Below are 15,138 nucleotides of genomic sequence, written 5' to 3'. Positions count from 1 at the left end.
TTTAGGTTTACTGTATCCCTCTGAGTTTCTTATTGACGATGAAAGACAGAAATTGGACCGGAATTAAATACAAAAGGCACAATGCCGACTTAAGTACAAGAAGACTGACTGTTCCCACTGTCTATGTTTTGAACCATTCCTGAGACACTAGTTGAAGATTCCGATGCTTCACTTCAGGTTTACTGTATCCCTCACCTTCTCATTGACGATGAAACACTGAAATTGCACCGGAATTAAATACAAAAGGCACAATGCCGACTTAAGTACAAGAAGACAGACTCTTCTTACTGTCTATGTTTTGAACCATTCCTGTGACACTAGCTATAGATTCCGATGCTTCACTTCATTTTTACTGTATGCCTCTGACCTTATTGACGATGAAACACAGAAATTGCATCGGAATTAAATACAAAAGGCACAATACCGACTTAAGTACAAGAAGACTGACTCTTCTTACTGTCTATGTTTTGAACCACTCCTGTGAGACTAGATATAGATTCCGATGCTTCACTTCAGGTTTACTGCATCATTTGGACCTTCTTATTGACGATGAAACACAGAAATTACATCGGAATTAAATACAAAAGGCACAATGCCGACTTAAGTACAAAAAGACTGACTCTTCTTACTGACTATGTTTTGAACCATTCCTGTGACACTAGTTATAGATTCCGATGCTTCACTTCAGTTTACTGTATCCCTCTGACCTTCTTATTGACGATGAAACACAGAAATTGGATCATAATTAAATGGAAAAGGCACAATGCCGACTTAAGTACAAGAAGACTGACTCTTCTTACAGTCTATGTTTTGAACAATTCCTGTGTCACTAGTTATAGATTCCGATGCTTGACTTCAGGTTTACTGTATCTCTTGGACCTTCTTATTGACGATGAAACACAGAAATTGAATAGGAATTAAATACAAAAGGCACAATGCCGACTTAAGTACAAGAAGACTGACTCTTCCTACAGTCTATGTTTTGAACCATTCCTGTGACACTAGCTATAGATTCCGATGCTTCACTTCAGGTTTACTGTATCCCTCTGACTTTCGTATTGACGATGAAACACAGATATTGCATCGGAATTAAATAAAAAAGGCACAATGCCGACTTAAGTACAAGAAGACTGACTCTTCTTACTGTCTTTGCTTTGAACCATTCCCGTGACACTAGCTATAGATTCCGATGCTTCACTCCAGGTTTACTGTATTCCTTGGACCTTCTTATTGACGATGAAACTCAGAATTTGCATCGGTATTAAATACAAAAGGCACAATACCGACTATAGTACAAGAAGACTGACTCTTCTCACTGACTATGTTTTGAACCATTCCTGTGACACTAGTTATAGATTCCGTTGCTTCACTTCAGGTTTACGGTATCCCTTGGACCTTCTTATTAACGATGAAACACATAAATTGCATCGGAATTAATAACAAAAGGCACAATGCCGACTTAAGTACAAGAAGACTGACTCTTCCTACTGTCTATGATTTGAATCATTCCTGTGACACTAGTTATAGATTCCGATGCTTCACTTCAGGTTTACTGTATCCCTCTGACTTTCGTATTGACGATGAAACACAGAAATTGCACCGGAATTAAATAACAAAGGCACAATGCCGATTTAAGGACAAGAAGACTGATTCTTCTTACTGTCTATGTTTTGAACCATTCCTGTGACACTAGATATAGATTCCGATGCTTCACTTTAGGTTTACTGTATCCTTCTGAGTTTCTTATTGACGATGAAAGACAGAAATTGGACCTTAATTAAATACGAAAGGCACAATGCCGACTTAAGTACAAGAAGACTGACTGTTCTCACTGTCTATGTTTTGAACCATTCCTGAGACACTAGTTGAAGATTCCGATGCTTCACTTCAGGTTGACTGTATCCCTCACCTTCTTATTGACGATGAAACACTGAAATTGCACTGGAATTAAATACAAAAGGCACAATGCCGACTTAAGTACATGAAGACTGACTAATCTTACTGTCTATATTATGAACCATTTCTGTGACACTAGTTATAGTTTCCGATGCTTCACTTCAGGTTTACTGTATCATTTGTACCTTCTTATTGACAATGAAACACAGAAATTACATCGGAATTAAATACAAAAGGCACAATGCCGACTTAAGTACAAAAAGACTGACTCTTATTACTGACTATGTTTTGAACCATTCCTGTGACACTAGTTATAGATTCCGATGCTTCACTTCAGTTTACTGTATCCCTCTGACCTTCTTATTGACGATGAAACACAGAAATTGGATCATAATTAAATAGAAAAGGCACAATGCCGACTTAAGTAAAAGAAGACTGACTCTTCTTACAGTCTATGCTTTGAACCATTCCTGTGACACTAGTTATAGATTCCGATGCTTGGCTTCAGGTTTACTGTATCCCTTAGAGCTTCTTATTGACGATGAAACACAGAAATAGCATCGGAATCTAATACACAAGGCACAATGCCGACTCAAGTACAAGAAGACTGACACTTCTGACTGTCTATGTTGTGAACCATTCATGTGACACTTGTTATAGTTTCCGATGCCGCACATCAGGTTTACTGTATCGGTCTGACCTTCTTATTGACGATGAAACACAGAAATTGCATCGGAATTAAATACAAAATGCACAATGCCGTCTTAAGTACATGAAGACTAACTAATCTTACTGTCTATGTTTTGAACCATTCCTGTGACACTAGTTATAGATTCCGATGCTTCACTCCAGGTTTACTGTATCCCTTGCACCTTCTTATTGACGATGAAACACAGAAATGGCACCGGAATTAAATACAAAAGGCACAATGCCGACTTAAGGACAAGAAGACGACTCTTCTTACTGACTATGTTTTGAACCATTCCTGTGACACTAGTTATAGATTCCGATGCATCACTCCAGGTTTACTGTATCCCTTGGACCTTCTTATTGACGATAATACACTGAAATTGCATCGGAATTAAATAGAAAAGGCACTTTGCCGACTTAAGTACAAGATGACTGACTCTTCTTACTGACTATGTTTTGAACAATTCCTGTGTCACTAGTTATAGATTCCGATGCTTGACTTCAGGTTTACTGTATCTCTTGGACCTTCTTATTGACGATGAAACACAGAAATTGAATAGGAATTAAATACAAAAGGCACAATGCCGACTTAAGTACAAGAAGACTGACTCTTCCTACAGTCTATGTTTTGAACCATTCCTGTGACACTAGCTATAGATTCCGATGCTTCACTTCAGGTTTATTGTATCCCTCTGACTTTCGTATTGACGATGAAACACAGATATTGCATCGGAATTAAATAAAAAAGGCACAATGCCGACTTAAGTACAAGAAGACTGACTCTTCTTACTGTCTTTGCTTTGAACCATTCCCGTGACACTAGCTATAGATTCCGATGCTTCACTCCAGGTTTACTGTATTCCTTGGACCTTCTTATTGACGATGAAACTCAGAATTTGCATCGGTATTAAATACAAAAGGCACAATACCGACTATAGTACAAGAAGACTGACTCTTCTCACTGACTATGTTTTGAACCATTCCTGTGACACTACTTATAGATTCCGTTGCTTCACTTCAGGTTTACGGTATCCCTTGGACCTTCTTATTAACGATGAAACACATAAATTGCATCGGAATTAATAACAAAAGGCACAATGCCGACTTAAGTACAAGAAGACTGACTCTTCCTACTGTCTATGATTTGAATCATTCCTGTGACACTAGTTATAGATTCCGATGCTTCACTTCAGGTTTACTGTATCCCTCTGACTTTCGTATTGACGATGAAACACAGAAATTGCACCGGAATTAAATAACAAAGGCACAATGCCGATTTAAGGACAAGAAGACTGATTCTTCTTACTGTCTATGTTTTGAACCATTCCTGTGACACTAGATATAGATTCCGATGCTTCACTTTAGGTTTACTGTATCCTTCTGAGTTTCTTATTGACGATGAAAGACAGAAATTGGACCGGAATTAAATACAAAAGGCACAATGCCGACTTAAGTACAAGAAGACTGACTGTTCTCACTGTCTATGTTTTGAACCATTCCTGAGACACTAGTTGAAGATTCCGATGCTTCACTTCAGGTTGACTGTATCCCTCACCTTCTTATTGACGATGAAACACTGAAACTGCACTGGAATTAAATACAAAAGGCACAATGCCGACTTAAGTACATGAAGACTGACTAATCTTACTGTCTATATTATGAACCATTTCTGTGACACTAGTTATAGTTTCCGATGCTTCACTTCTGGTTTAGTGTATCATTTGTTCCTTCTTATTGACAATGAAACACAGAAATTACATCGGAATTAAATACAAAAGGCACAATGCCGACTTAAGTACAAAAAGACTGACTCTTATTACTGACTATGTTTTGAACCATTCCTGTGACACTAGTTATAGATTCCGATGCTTCACTTCAGTTTACTGTATCCCTCTGACCTTCTTATTGACGATGAAACACAGAAATTGGATCATAATTAAATAGAAAAGGCACAATGCCGACTTAAGTAAAAGAAGACTGACTCTTCTTACAGTCTATGCTTTGAACCATTCCTGTGACACTAGTTATAGATTCCGATGCTTGGCTTCAGGTTTACTGTATCCCTTAGAGCCTCTTATTGACGATGAAACACAGAAATAGCATCGGAATCTAATACACAAGGCACAATGCCGACTCAAGTACAAGAAGACTGACACTTCTGACTGTCTATGTTGTGAACCATTCATGTGACACTTGTTATAGTTTCCGATGCCGCACATCAGGTTTACTGTATCGGTCTGACCTTCTTATTGACGATGAAACACAGAAATTGCATCGGAATTAAATACAAAATGCACAATGCCGTCTTAAGTACATGAAGACTAACTAATCTTACTGTCTATGTTTTGAACCATTCCTGTGACACTAGTTATAGATTCCGATGCTTCACTCCAGGTTTACTGTATCCCTTGCACCTTCTTATTGACGATGAAACACAGAAATGGCACCGGAATTAAATACAAAAGGCACAATGCCGACTTAAGGACAAGAAGACGACTCTTCTTACTGACTATGTTTTGAACCATTCCTGTGGCACTAGTTATAGATTCCGATGCTTCACTTCAGGTTTACTGTATCCCTCTGACCTTCTTATTGACGATGAAACACAGAAATTGCATCGGAATTAAATACAAAAGGCACAATGCCGACTTAAGTACAAGAACACTGACTCTTCTTACTGTCTATATTTTGAACCATTCCTGTGACACTAGTTATAGATTCCGATGCTTCCCTCCAGGTTTACTGTATCCCTTGGACCTTTTTATTGACGATGAAATTCAGAAATTGCATCGGAATTAAATAGAAAAGGCACTATGCCGACTAAAGTAGAAGAAGACTGACTCTTCTCACTGACTATGTTTTGAACCATTCCTGTGACACTAGTTATAGATTCCGATGCTTCACTTCAGGATTACTGTATCCCTTGGACCTTCTTATTGACGATGAAACACATAAATTGCATCGGAACTAAATAAAAAAGGCACAATGCCGACTTAAGTACAAGAAGACTGACTCTTCTTACTGTCTATGTTTTGAATCATTCCTGTGACACTAGTTATAGATTCCGATGCTTCACTCCAGGTTTACTGTATCCCTTGGACCTTCTTATTGACGATGAAACACCGAAATTGCATTGGAATTAAATACAATAGGCACAATGCCGACTTAAGTACATGAGGACTGACTCTCCTTCCTGACTATGCTTTTAATCATTCCTGTGACACTAGTTATAGATTCCGATGCTTCACTTCAGGTTTACTGTATCCCTCTGACTTTCGTATTGACGATGAAACACAGAAATTGCACCGGAATTAAATAAAAAAGGCAATATGCCGGCTTAAGGACAAGAAGACTGACTCTTCTTAGTGTATATGTTTTGAACCATTCCTGTGACACTAGATATAGATTCCGATGCTTCACTTTAGGTTTACTGTATCCCTCTGAGTTTCTTATTGACGATGAAAGACAGAAATTGGACCGGAATTAAATACAAAAGGCACAATGCCGACTTAAGTACAAGAAGACTGACTGTTCCCACTGTCTATGTTTTGAACCATTCCTGAGACACTAGTTGAAGATTCCGATGCTTCACTTCAGGTTTACTGTATCCCTCACCTTCTCATTGACGATGAAACACTGAAATTGCACCGGAATTAAATACAAAAGGCACAATGCCGACTTAAGTACAAGAAGACAGACTCTTCTTACTGTCTATGTTTTGAACCATTCCTGTGACACTAGCTATAGATTCCGATGCTTCACTTCATTTTTACTGTATGCCTCTGACCTTATTGACGATGAAACACAGAAATTGCATCGGAATTAAATACAAAAGGCACAATACCGACTTAAGTACAAGAAGACTGACTCTTCTTACTGTCTATGTTTTGAACCACTCCTGTGAGACTAGATATAGATTCCGATGCTTCACTTCAGGTTTACTGCATCATTTGGACCTTCTTATTGACGATGAAACACAGAAATTACATCAGAATTAAATACAAAAGGCACAATGCCGACTTAAGTACAAAAAGACTGACTCTTCTTACTGACTATGTTTTGAACCATTCCTGTGACACTAGTTATAGATTCCGATGCTTCACTTCAGTTTACTGTATCCCTCTGACCTTCTTATTGACGATGAAACACAGAAATTGGATCATAATTAAATGGAAAAGGCACAATGCCGACTTAAGTACAAGAAGACTGACTCTTCTTACAGTCTATGCTTTGAACCATTCCTGTGACACTAGTTATAGATTCCGATGCTTGGCTTCAGGTTTACTGTATCCCTTGGAGCTTCTTATTGACGATGAAACACAGAAATAGCATCGGAATTTAATACACAAGGCACAATGCCGACTTAAGTACATGAAGACTGACTAATCTTACTGTCTATGTTTTGAACCATTTCTGTGACACTAGTTATAGATTCCGATGCTTCACTTCAGGTTTACTGTTTACCTTGGACCTTCTTATTAACGATGAAACAATGAAATTGCATCGGAATTAAATACAAAAGGCACAATGCCGACTTAAGTACATGAAGACTGATTCTTCTTACTGACTATGTTTTGGACCATTCCTATGACACTAGTTATAGATTCCGATGATTCACTTCAGGTTTACTGTATCCCTTGGACCTTCTTATTGACGATGAAACACGGAAATTGCATCGGATTTAAATACAAATGGCACAATGCCGACTTAAGTACAAGAAGGCGGACTCTTCTTACTGTCTATGTTTTGAACCATTCCTGTGACACTAGTTATAGATTCCGATGCTTCACTCGAGGTTTACTGTATCCCTTGCTCCTTCTTATTGACGATGAAACACAGAAATGGTACCAGAATTAAATACAAAAGGCACAATGCCGACTTAAGGACAAGAAGACGACTCTTCTTACTGACTATGTTTTGAACCATTCCTGTGACACTAGTTATAGATTCCGATGCTTCACTTCAGGTTTACTGTATCCCTCTGACCTTCTTATTGACGATGAAACACGGAAATTGCCTCGGAATTAAATAGAAAATGCACAATGCAGACTTTAGTACAAGAAGACTGACTTTTCTTACTGTCTATGTTTTGAACCACTCCTGAGACACTAGTTGAAGATTCCGATGCTTCACTTCAGGTTTACTGTATCCCTCTGACCTTCTTATTGACGATGAAACACAGAAATTGCACCGGAATTAAATACAAAAGGCACAATGCCGACTTAAGTACAAGAAGACAGACTCTTCTTACTGTCTATGTTTTGAACCATTCCATTGACACTAGTTATAGATTCCGATGCTTCACTCCAGGTTTACTGTATCCCTTGGACCTTCTTATTGACGATGAAACACCGAAATTGCATTGGAATTAATTACAAAAGGCACAATGCTGACTTAAGTACATGAGGACTGACTCTCCTTACTGACTCTGCTTTGAATCATTCCTGTGACACTAGTTATAGATTCCGATGCTTCACTTCAGGTTTACTGTATCCCTCTGACCTTCTTATTGACGATGAAACACAGAAATTGCATCGGAATTAAATACAAAAGGCACAATGCCGACTTATGTACAAGAAGACTGACTCTTCCTACTGTCTATGTTTTGAACCATTCCTGTGACACTAGATATAGATTCCGATGCTTCACTTTAGGTTTACTGTATCCCTCTGAGTTTCTTATTGACGATGAAAGACAGAAATTGGACCGGAATAAAATACAAATGGCAAAATGCTGACTTAAGTACAAGAAGACTGACTGTTCCCACTGTCTATGTTTTGAACCATTCCTGAGACACTAGTTGAAGATTCCGATGCTTCACTTCTGGTTTACTGTATTCCTCAACTTCTTATTGACAATGAAACACTGAAATTGCACCTGAATTAAATACAAAAGGCACAATGCCGACTTAAGTACAAGAAGACAGACTCTTCTTACTGTCTATGTTTTGATTCATTCCTGTGACACTAGCTATAGATTCCGATGCTTCACTTCATTTTTACTGTATGCCTCTGACCTTATTGACGATGAAACACAGAAATTGCATCGGAATTAAATACAAAAGGCACAATACCGACTTAAGTACAAGAAGACTGACTCTTCTTACTGTCTATGTTTTGAATCAGTCCTGTGACACTAGTTATCGATTCCGATGCTTCACTCGAGGTTTACTGTATCCCTTGGACTTTCTTATTGACGATGAAACACCGAAATTGCATTGGAATTAAATACAAAAGGCACAATGCCGACTTAAGTACATGACGACTGACTCTCCTTACTGACTATGCTTTGAACCATTCCTGTGACACTGGTTATGGATTCCGATGCTTCACTTCCGGTTTAGTGTATCCCTCTGAACTTCTTATTGACGATGAAACACAGAAATTGCATCGGAATTAAATGCAAAAGGCACAATACCGACTTAAGTACAAGAAGACTGACTCTTCTTACTGTCTATGATTTGAACCATTCCTGTGACACTAGTTATAGATTCCGATGCTTCACTCCAGGTTTAGTGTATCCCTTGGACCTTCTTATTGACGATGAAACACAGAAATTACATCGGTATTATATAGAAAAGGCACAATGGCGACTTAAGTACAAGAAGACTGACTCTTCTTACTGTCTATGTTTTGAACCATTCCTGTGACACTAATTTTGGATTCCGATGCTTCACTTCAGGTTTACTGTATCCCTCTGACCTTCTTATTGACGATGAAACACAGAAATTTCATCGGAATTAAATACATAAGGCACAATGCCGACTTAAGTACAAGAAGACTGACTGTTCCCACTGTCTATGCTTTGAACCATTCTTGAGACACTAGTTGAAGATTCCGATGCTTCACTTCAGGTTTACTGTATCCCTCTGACCTTCTTGTTGACGATGAAACACTGAAATTGCACCGGAATTAAATACAAAAGGCTCAATGCCGACTTAAGTACAAGGAGACAGAACCTTCTTACTGTCTATGCTTTGAACCATTCCTGTGACACTAGTTATAGATTCCGATGCATCACTCCAGGTTTACTGTATCCCTTGGACCTTCTTATTGACGATAATACACTGAAATTGCATCGGAATTAAATAGAAAAGGAACTATGCCGACTTAAGTACAAGATGACTGACTCTTCTTACTGACTATGTTTTGAACAATTCCTGTGTCACTAGTTATAGATTCCGATGCTTGACTTCAGGTTTACTGTATCCCTTGGACCTTCTTATTGACGATGAAACACAGAAATTGCATCGGAATTAAATACAAAAGGCACAATGCCGACTTAAGTACAAGAAGACTGACTCTTCATACTGTCTTTGTTTTGAACCATTCCTGTGACACTAGCTATAGATTCCGATGCTTCACTCCAGGTTTACTGTATTCCTTGGACCTTCTTATTGACGATGAAACTCAGAATTTGCATCGGAATTAAATACAAAAGGCACAATGCCGACTATAGTACAAGAAGACTGACTCTTCTCACTGACTATGTTTTGAACCATTCCTGACCACTAGTTATAGATTCCGTTGCTTCACTTCAGGTTTACTGTATCCCTTGGACCTTCTTATTAACGATGAAACACATAAATTGCATCGGAATTAATAACAAATGGCACAATGCCGACTTAAGTACAAGAAGACTGACTCTTCCTACTGTCTATGATTTGAATCATTCCTGTGACACTAGTTATAGATTCCGATGCTTCACTTCAGGTTTACTGTATCATTTGGATCTTCTTATTGACAATGAAACACAGAAATTACATCGGAATTAAATACAAAAGGGACAATGCCGACTTAAGTACAAAAAGACTGACTCTTCTTACTGACTATGTTTTGAACCATTCCTGTGACACTAGTTATAGATTCCGATGCTTCACTTCAGTTTACTGTATCCCTCTGACCCTCTTATTGACGATGAAACACAGAAATTGGATCATAATTAAATAGAAAAGGCACAATGCCGACTTAAGTACAAGAAGACTGACTCTTCTTACAGTCTATGCTTTGAACCATTCCTCTGACACTAGTTATAGATTCCGATGCTTGGCTTCAGGTTTACTGTATCCCTTGGAGCTTCTTGTTGACGATGAAACACAGAAATAGCATCGGAATTTAATACACAAGGCACAATGCCGACTCAATTACAAGAAGACTGGCTCTTCTGACTCTCTATGTTGTGAACCATTCGTGTGACACTTGTTATAGTTTCCGATGCCGCACATCAGGTTTACTGTATCGGTCTGACCTTCTTATTGACGATGAAACACAGAAATTGCATCGGAATTAAATACAAAATGCACAATGCCGACTTACGTACATGAAGACTGACTAATCTTACTGTCTATATTTTGAACCATTTCTGTGACACTAGTTATAGATTCCGATGCTTCACTTCAGGTTTACTGTTTACCTTGGACTTTCTTATTAACGATGAAACAATGAAATTGCATCGGAATTAAATACAAAAGGCACAATGCCGATTTAAGTACATGAAGACTGATTCTTCTTACTGACTCTGTTTTGAACCATTCCTGTGACACTAGTTATAGATTCCGATGATTCACTTCAGGTTTACTGTATCCCTTGGACCTTCTTATTGACGATGAAGCACAGAAATTGCATCGGAATTAAATACAAATGGCACAATGCCGACTTAAGTACAAGAAGGCAGACTCTTCTTACTGTCTATGTTTTGAACCATTCCTGTGACACTAGTTATAGATTCCGATGCTTCACTCCAGGTTTACTGTATCCCTTGGACCTTCTTATTGACGATGAAACTCAGAAATTGCTTCGGAATTAAATACAAAATGCACAATGCCGACTATAGTACAAGAAGACTGACTCTTCCCACTGACTATGTTTTGAACCATTCCTGTGACACTAGTTTTTGATTCCGATGCTTCACTTCAGGATTACTGTATCCCTTGGACCATCTTATTAACGATGAAAAACATAAATTGCATCGGAAGTAAATACAAAAGGCGCAATGCCGACTTAAGTACAAGAAGACTGACTCTTCCTACTGTCTATGTTTTGAACCATTCCTGTGACACTTGTTATAGATTCCGATGCTTCACTTCAGGTTTACTGTATCCCTCTGACTTTCGTATTGACGATGAAACACAGAAATTGCACCGGAATTAAATAAAAAAGGCACAATGCCGACTTAAGGACAAGAAGACTGACTCTTCTTACTGTCTGTGTTTTGAACCATTCCTGTGACACTAGATGTAGATTCCGATGCTTCACTTCAGGTTTACTGTATCCCTCTGAGTTTCTTATTGACGATGAAAGACAGAAATTGGACCGGAATTAAACACAAAAGGCACAATGCCGACTTAAGTACGACTGACTGTTCCCACTGTCTATGTTTTGAACCATTCCTGAGACACTAGTTGAAGATTCCGATGCTTCACTTCAGGTTTACTGTATCCCTCACCTTCTTATTGACGATGAAACACTGAAATTGCACCGGAATTTAATACAAAAGGCACAATGCCGACTTAAGTACAAGAAGACAGACTTTTCTTACTGTCTATGTTTTGAACCATTCCTGTGACACTAGCTATAGATTCCGATGCTTCACTTCATTTTTACTGTATGCCTCTGACATTATTGACGATGAAACACAGAAATTGCATCGGAATTAAATACAAAAGGCACAATACCGACTTAAGTACAAGAAGACTGACTCTTCTCACTGTCTATGTTTTGAACCACTACTGTGAGACTAGATATAGATTCCGATGCTTCACTTCAGGTTTACTGTATCATTTGGACCTTCTTATTGACGATGAAACACAGAAATTACATCGGAATTAAATACAAAAGGCACAATGCCGACTTAAGTACATGAGGACTGACTCTCCTTACTGACTATGCTTTGAATCATTCCTGTGACACTAGTTATAGATTCCGATGCTTCACTTCAGGATTACTGTATCCCTTGGACCTTCTTATTGACGATGAAACACATAAATTGCATCGGAACTATATACAAAAGGCACAATGCCGACTTAAGTACAAGAAGACTGACTTTTCTCACTGTCTATGTTTTGAACCACTCCTGAGACACTAGTTGAAGATTCCGATGCTTCACTTCAGGTTTACTGTATCCCTCTGACCTTCTTATTGACGATGAAACACAGAAATTGCACCGGAATTAAATACAAAAGGCACAATGCCGACTTAAGTACAAGAAGACAGACTCTTCATACTGTCTATGTTTTGAACCATTCCATTGACACTAGTTATAGATTCCGATGCTTCACTCCAGGTTTACTGTATCCCTTGGACCTTCTTATTGACGATGAAACACCGAAATTGCATTGGAATTAATTACAAAAGGCACAATGCCGACTTAAGTACATGAGGACTGACTCTCCTTACTGACTATGCTTTGAATCATTCCTGTGACACTGGTTATACATTCCGATGCTTCACTTCAGGTTTACTGTATCCCTCTGACCTTCTTATTGACGATGAAACACAGAAATAGCATCGGAATTAAATACAAAAGGCACAATGCCGACTTATGTACAAGAAGACAGACTCTTCTTACTGCCTATATTTTGAACCATTCCTGTGACACTAGTTATAGATTCCGATGCTTCCCTCCAGGTTTACTGTATCCCTTGGACCTTTTTATTGACGATGAAATTCAGAAATTGCATCGGAATTAAATAGAAAAGGCACAATGCCGACTAAAGTAGAAGAAGACTGACTCTTCTCACTGACTATGTTTTGAACCATTCCTGTGACACTAGTTATAGATTCCGATGCTTCACTTCAGGATTACTGTATCCCTTGGACCTTCTTATTGACGATGAAACACATAAATTGCATCGGAACTATATACAAAAGGCACAATGCCGACTTAAGTACAAGAAGACTGACTCTTCTTACTGTCTATGTTTTGAATCATTCCTGTGACACTAGTTATAGTTTCCGATGCTTCACTCCAGGTTTACTATATCCCTTGGACCTTCTTATTGACGATAAAACACCGAAATTGCATTGGAATTAAATACAAAAGGCACAATGACGACTTAAGTACATGAGGACTGACTCTCCTTACTGACTATGCTTTGAATGATTCCTGTAACACTAGTTATAGATTCTGATGCTTCACTTCAGGTTTACTGTATCCCTCTGAACTTCTTATTGACGATGAAACACAGAAATTGCATCGGAATTAAATACAAAAGGCACAATGCCGACTTAAGTACAAGAAGACTGACCCTTCTTACTGTCTATGATTTGAACCATTCCTGTGACACTAGTTATAGATTCCGATGCTTCACTCCAGGTTTACTGTATTCCTTGGACCTTCTTATTGATGATGAAACTCAGAAATTGCATCGGAATCAAATACAAAAGGCACAATGCCCACTGAAGTACAAGAAGACTGACTCTTCCTACTGTCTATGTTTTGAACCATTCCTGTGACACTTGTTACAGATTCCGATGCTTCACTTCAGGTTTACTGTATCCCTCTGACTTTCGTATTGACGATGAAACACAGAAATTGCACCGGAATTAAATAAAAAAGGCACAATGCCGACTTAAGGACAAGAAGACTGACTCTTCTTACTGTCTATGTTTTGAACCATTCCTGTGACACTAGATATAGATTCCCATGCTTCACTTTAGGTTTACTGTATCCCTCTGAGTTTCTTATTGACGATGAAAGACAGAAATTGGACCGGAATTAATTACAAAAGGCAAAATGCCGACTGAAGTACAAGAAGACTGACTGTTCCCACTGTCTATGTTTTGAACCATTCCTGGGACACTAGTTGAAGATTCCGATGCTTCACTTCTGGTTTACTGTATTCCTCACCTTCTTATTGACAATGAAACACTGAAATTGCACCTGAATTAAATACAAAAGGCACAATGCCGACTTAAGTACAAGACGACAGACTCTTCTTACTGTCTATGTTTTGAACCATTCCTGTGACACTAGTTATAGATTCCGATGCTTCACTTCATTCTTACTGTATGCCTCTGACCTTATTGACGATGAAACACAGAAATTGCATCGGAATTAAATACAAAAGGCACAATACCGACTTAAGTACAAGAAGACTGACTCTTCTTACTGTCTATGTTTTGAACCACTCCTATGAGACTAGATATAGATTCCGATGCTTCACTTCTGGTTTACTGTATCATTTTGACCTTCTTATTGACGATGAAACACAGAAATTACACCGGAATTAATTACAAAAGGCAAAATGCCGACTTAAGTACAAGAAGACTGACTGTTCCCACTGTCTATGTTTTGAACCATTCCTGGGACACTAGTTGAAGATTCCGATGCTTCACTTCTGGTTTACTGTATTCCTCACCTTCTTATTGACAATGAAACACTGAAATTGCACCTGAATTAAATACAAAAGGCACAATGCCGACTTAAGTACAAGACGACAGACTCTTCTTACTGACTATGTTTTGAACCATTCCTGTGACACTAGTTATAGATTCCGATGCTTCACTTCAGTTTACTGTATCCCTCTGACCTTCTTATTGACGATGAAACAAA

Source organism: Schistocerca serialis, chromosome 2 (genome assembly GCF_023864345.2).
Source record: "Schistocerca serialis cubense isolate TAMUIC-IGC-003099 chromosome 2, iqSchSeri2.2, whole genome shotgun sequence".
Taxonomy (NCBI): Eukaryota; Metazoa; Arthropoda; class Insecta; order Orthoptera; family Acrididae; genus Schistocerca; species Schistocerca serialis.
Note: the sequence above shows the minus strand (reverse complement) of the source record.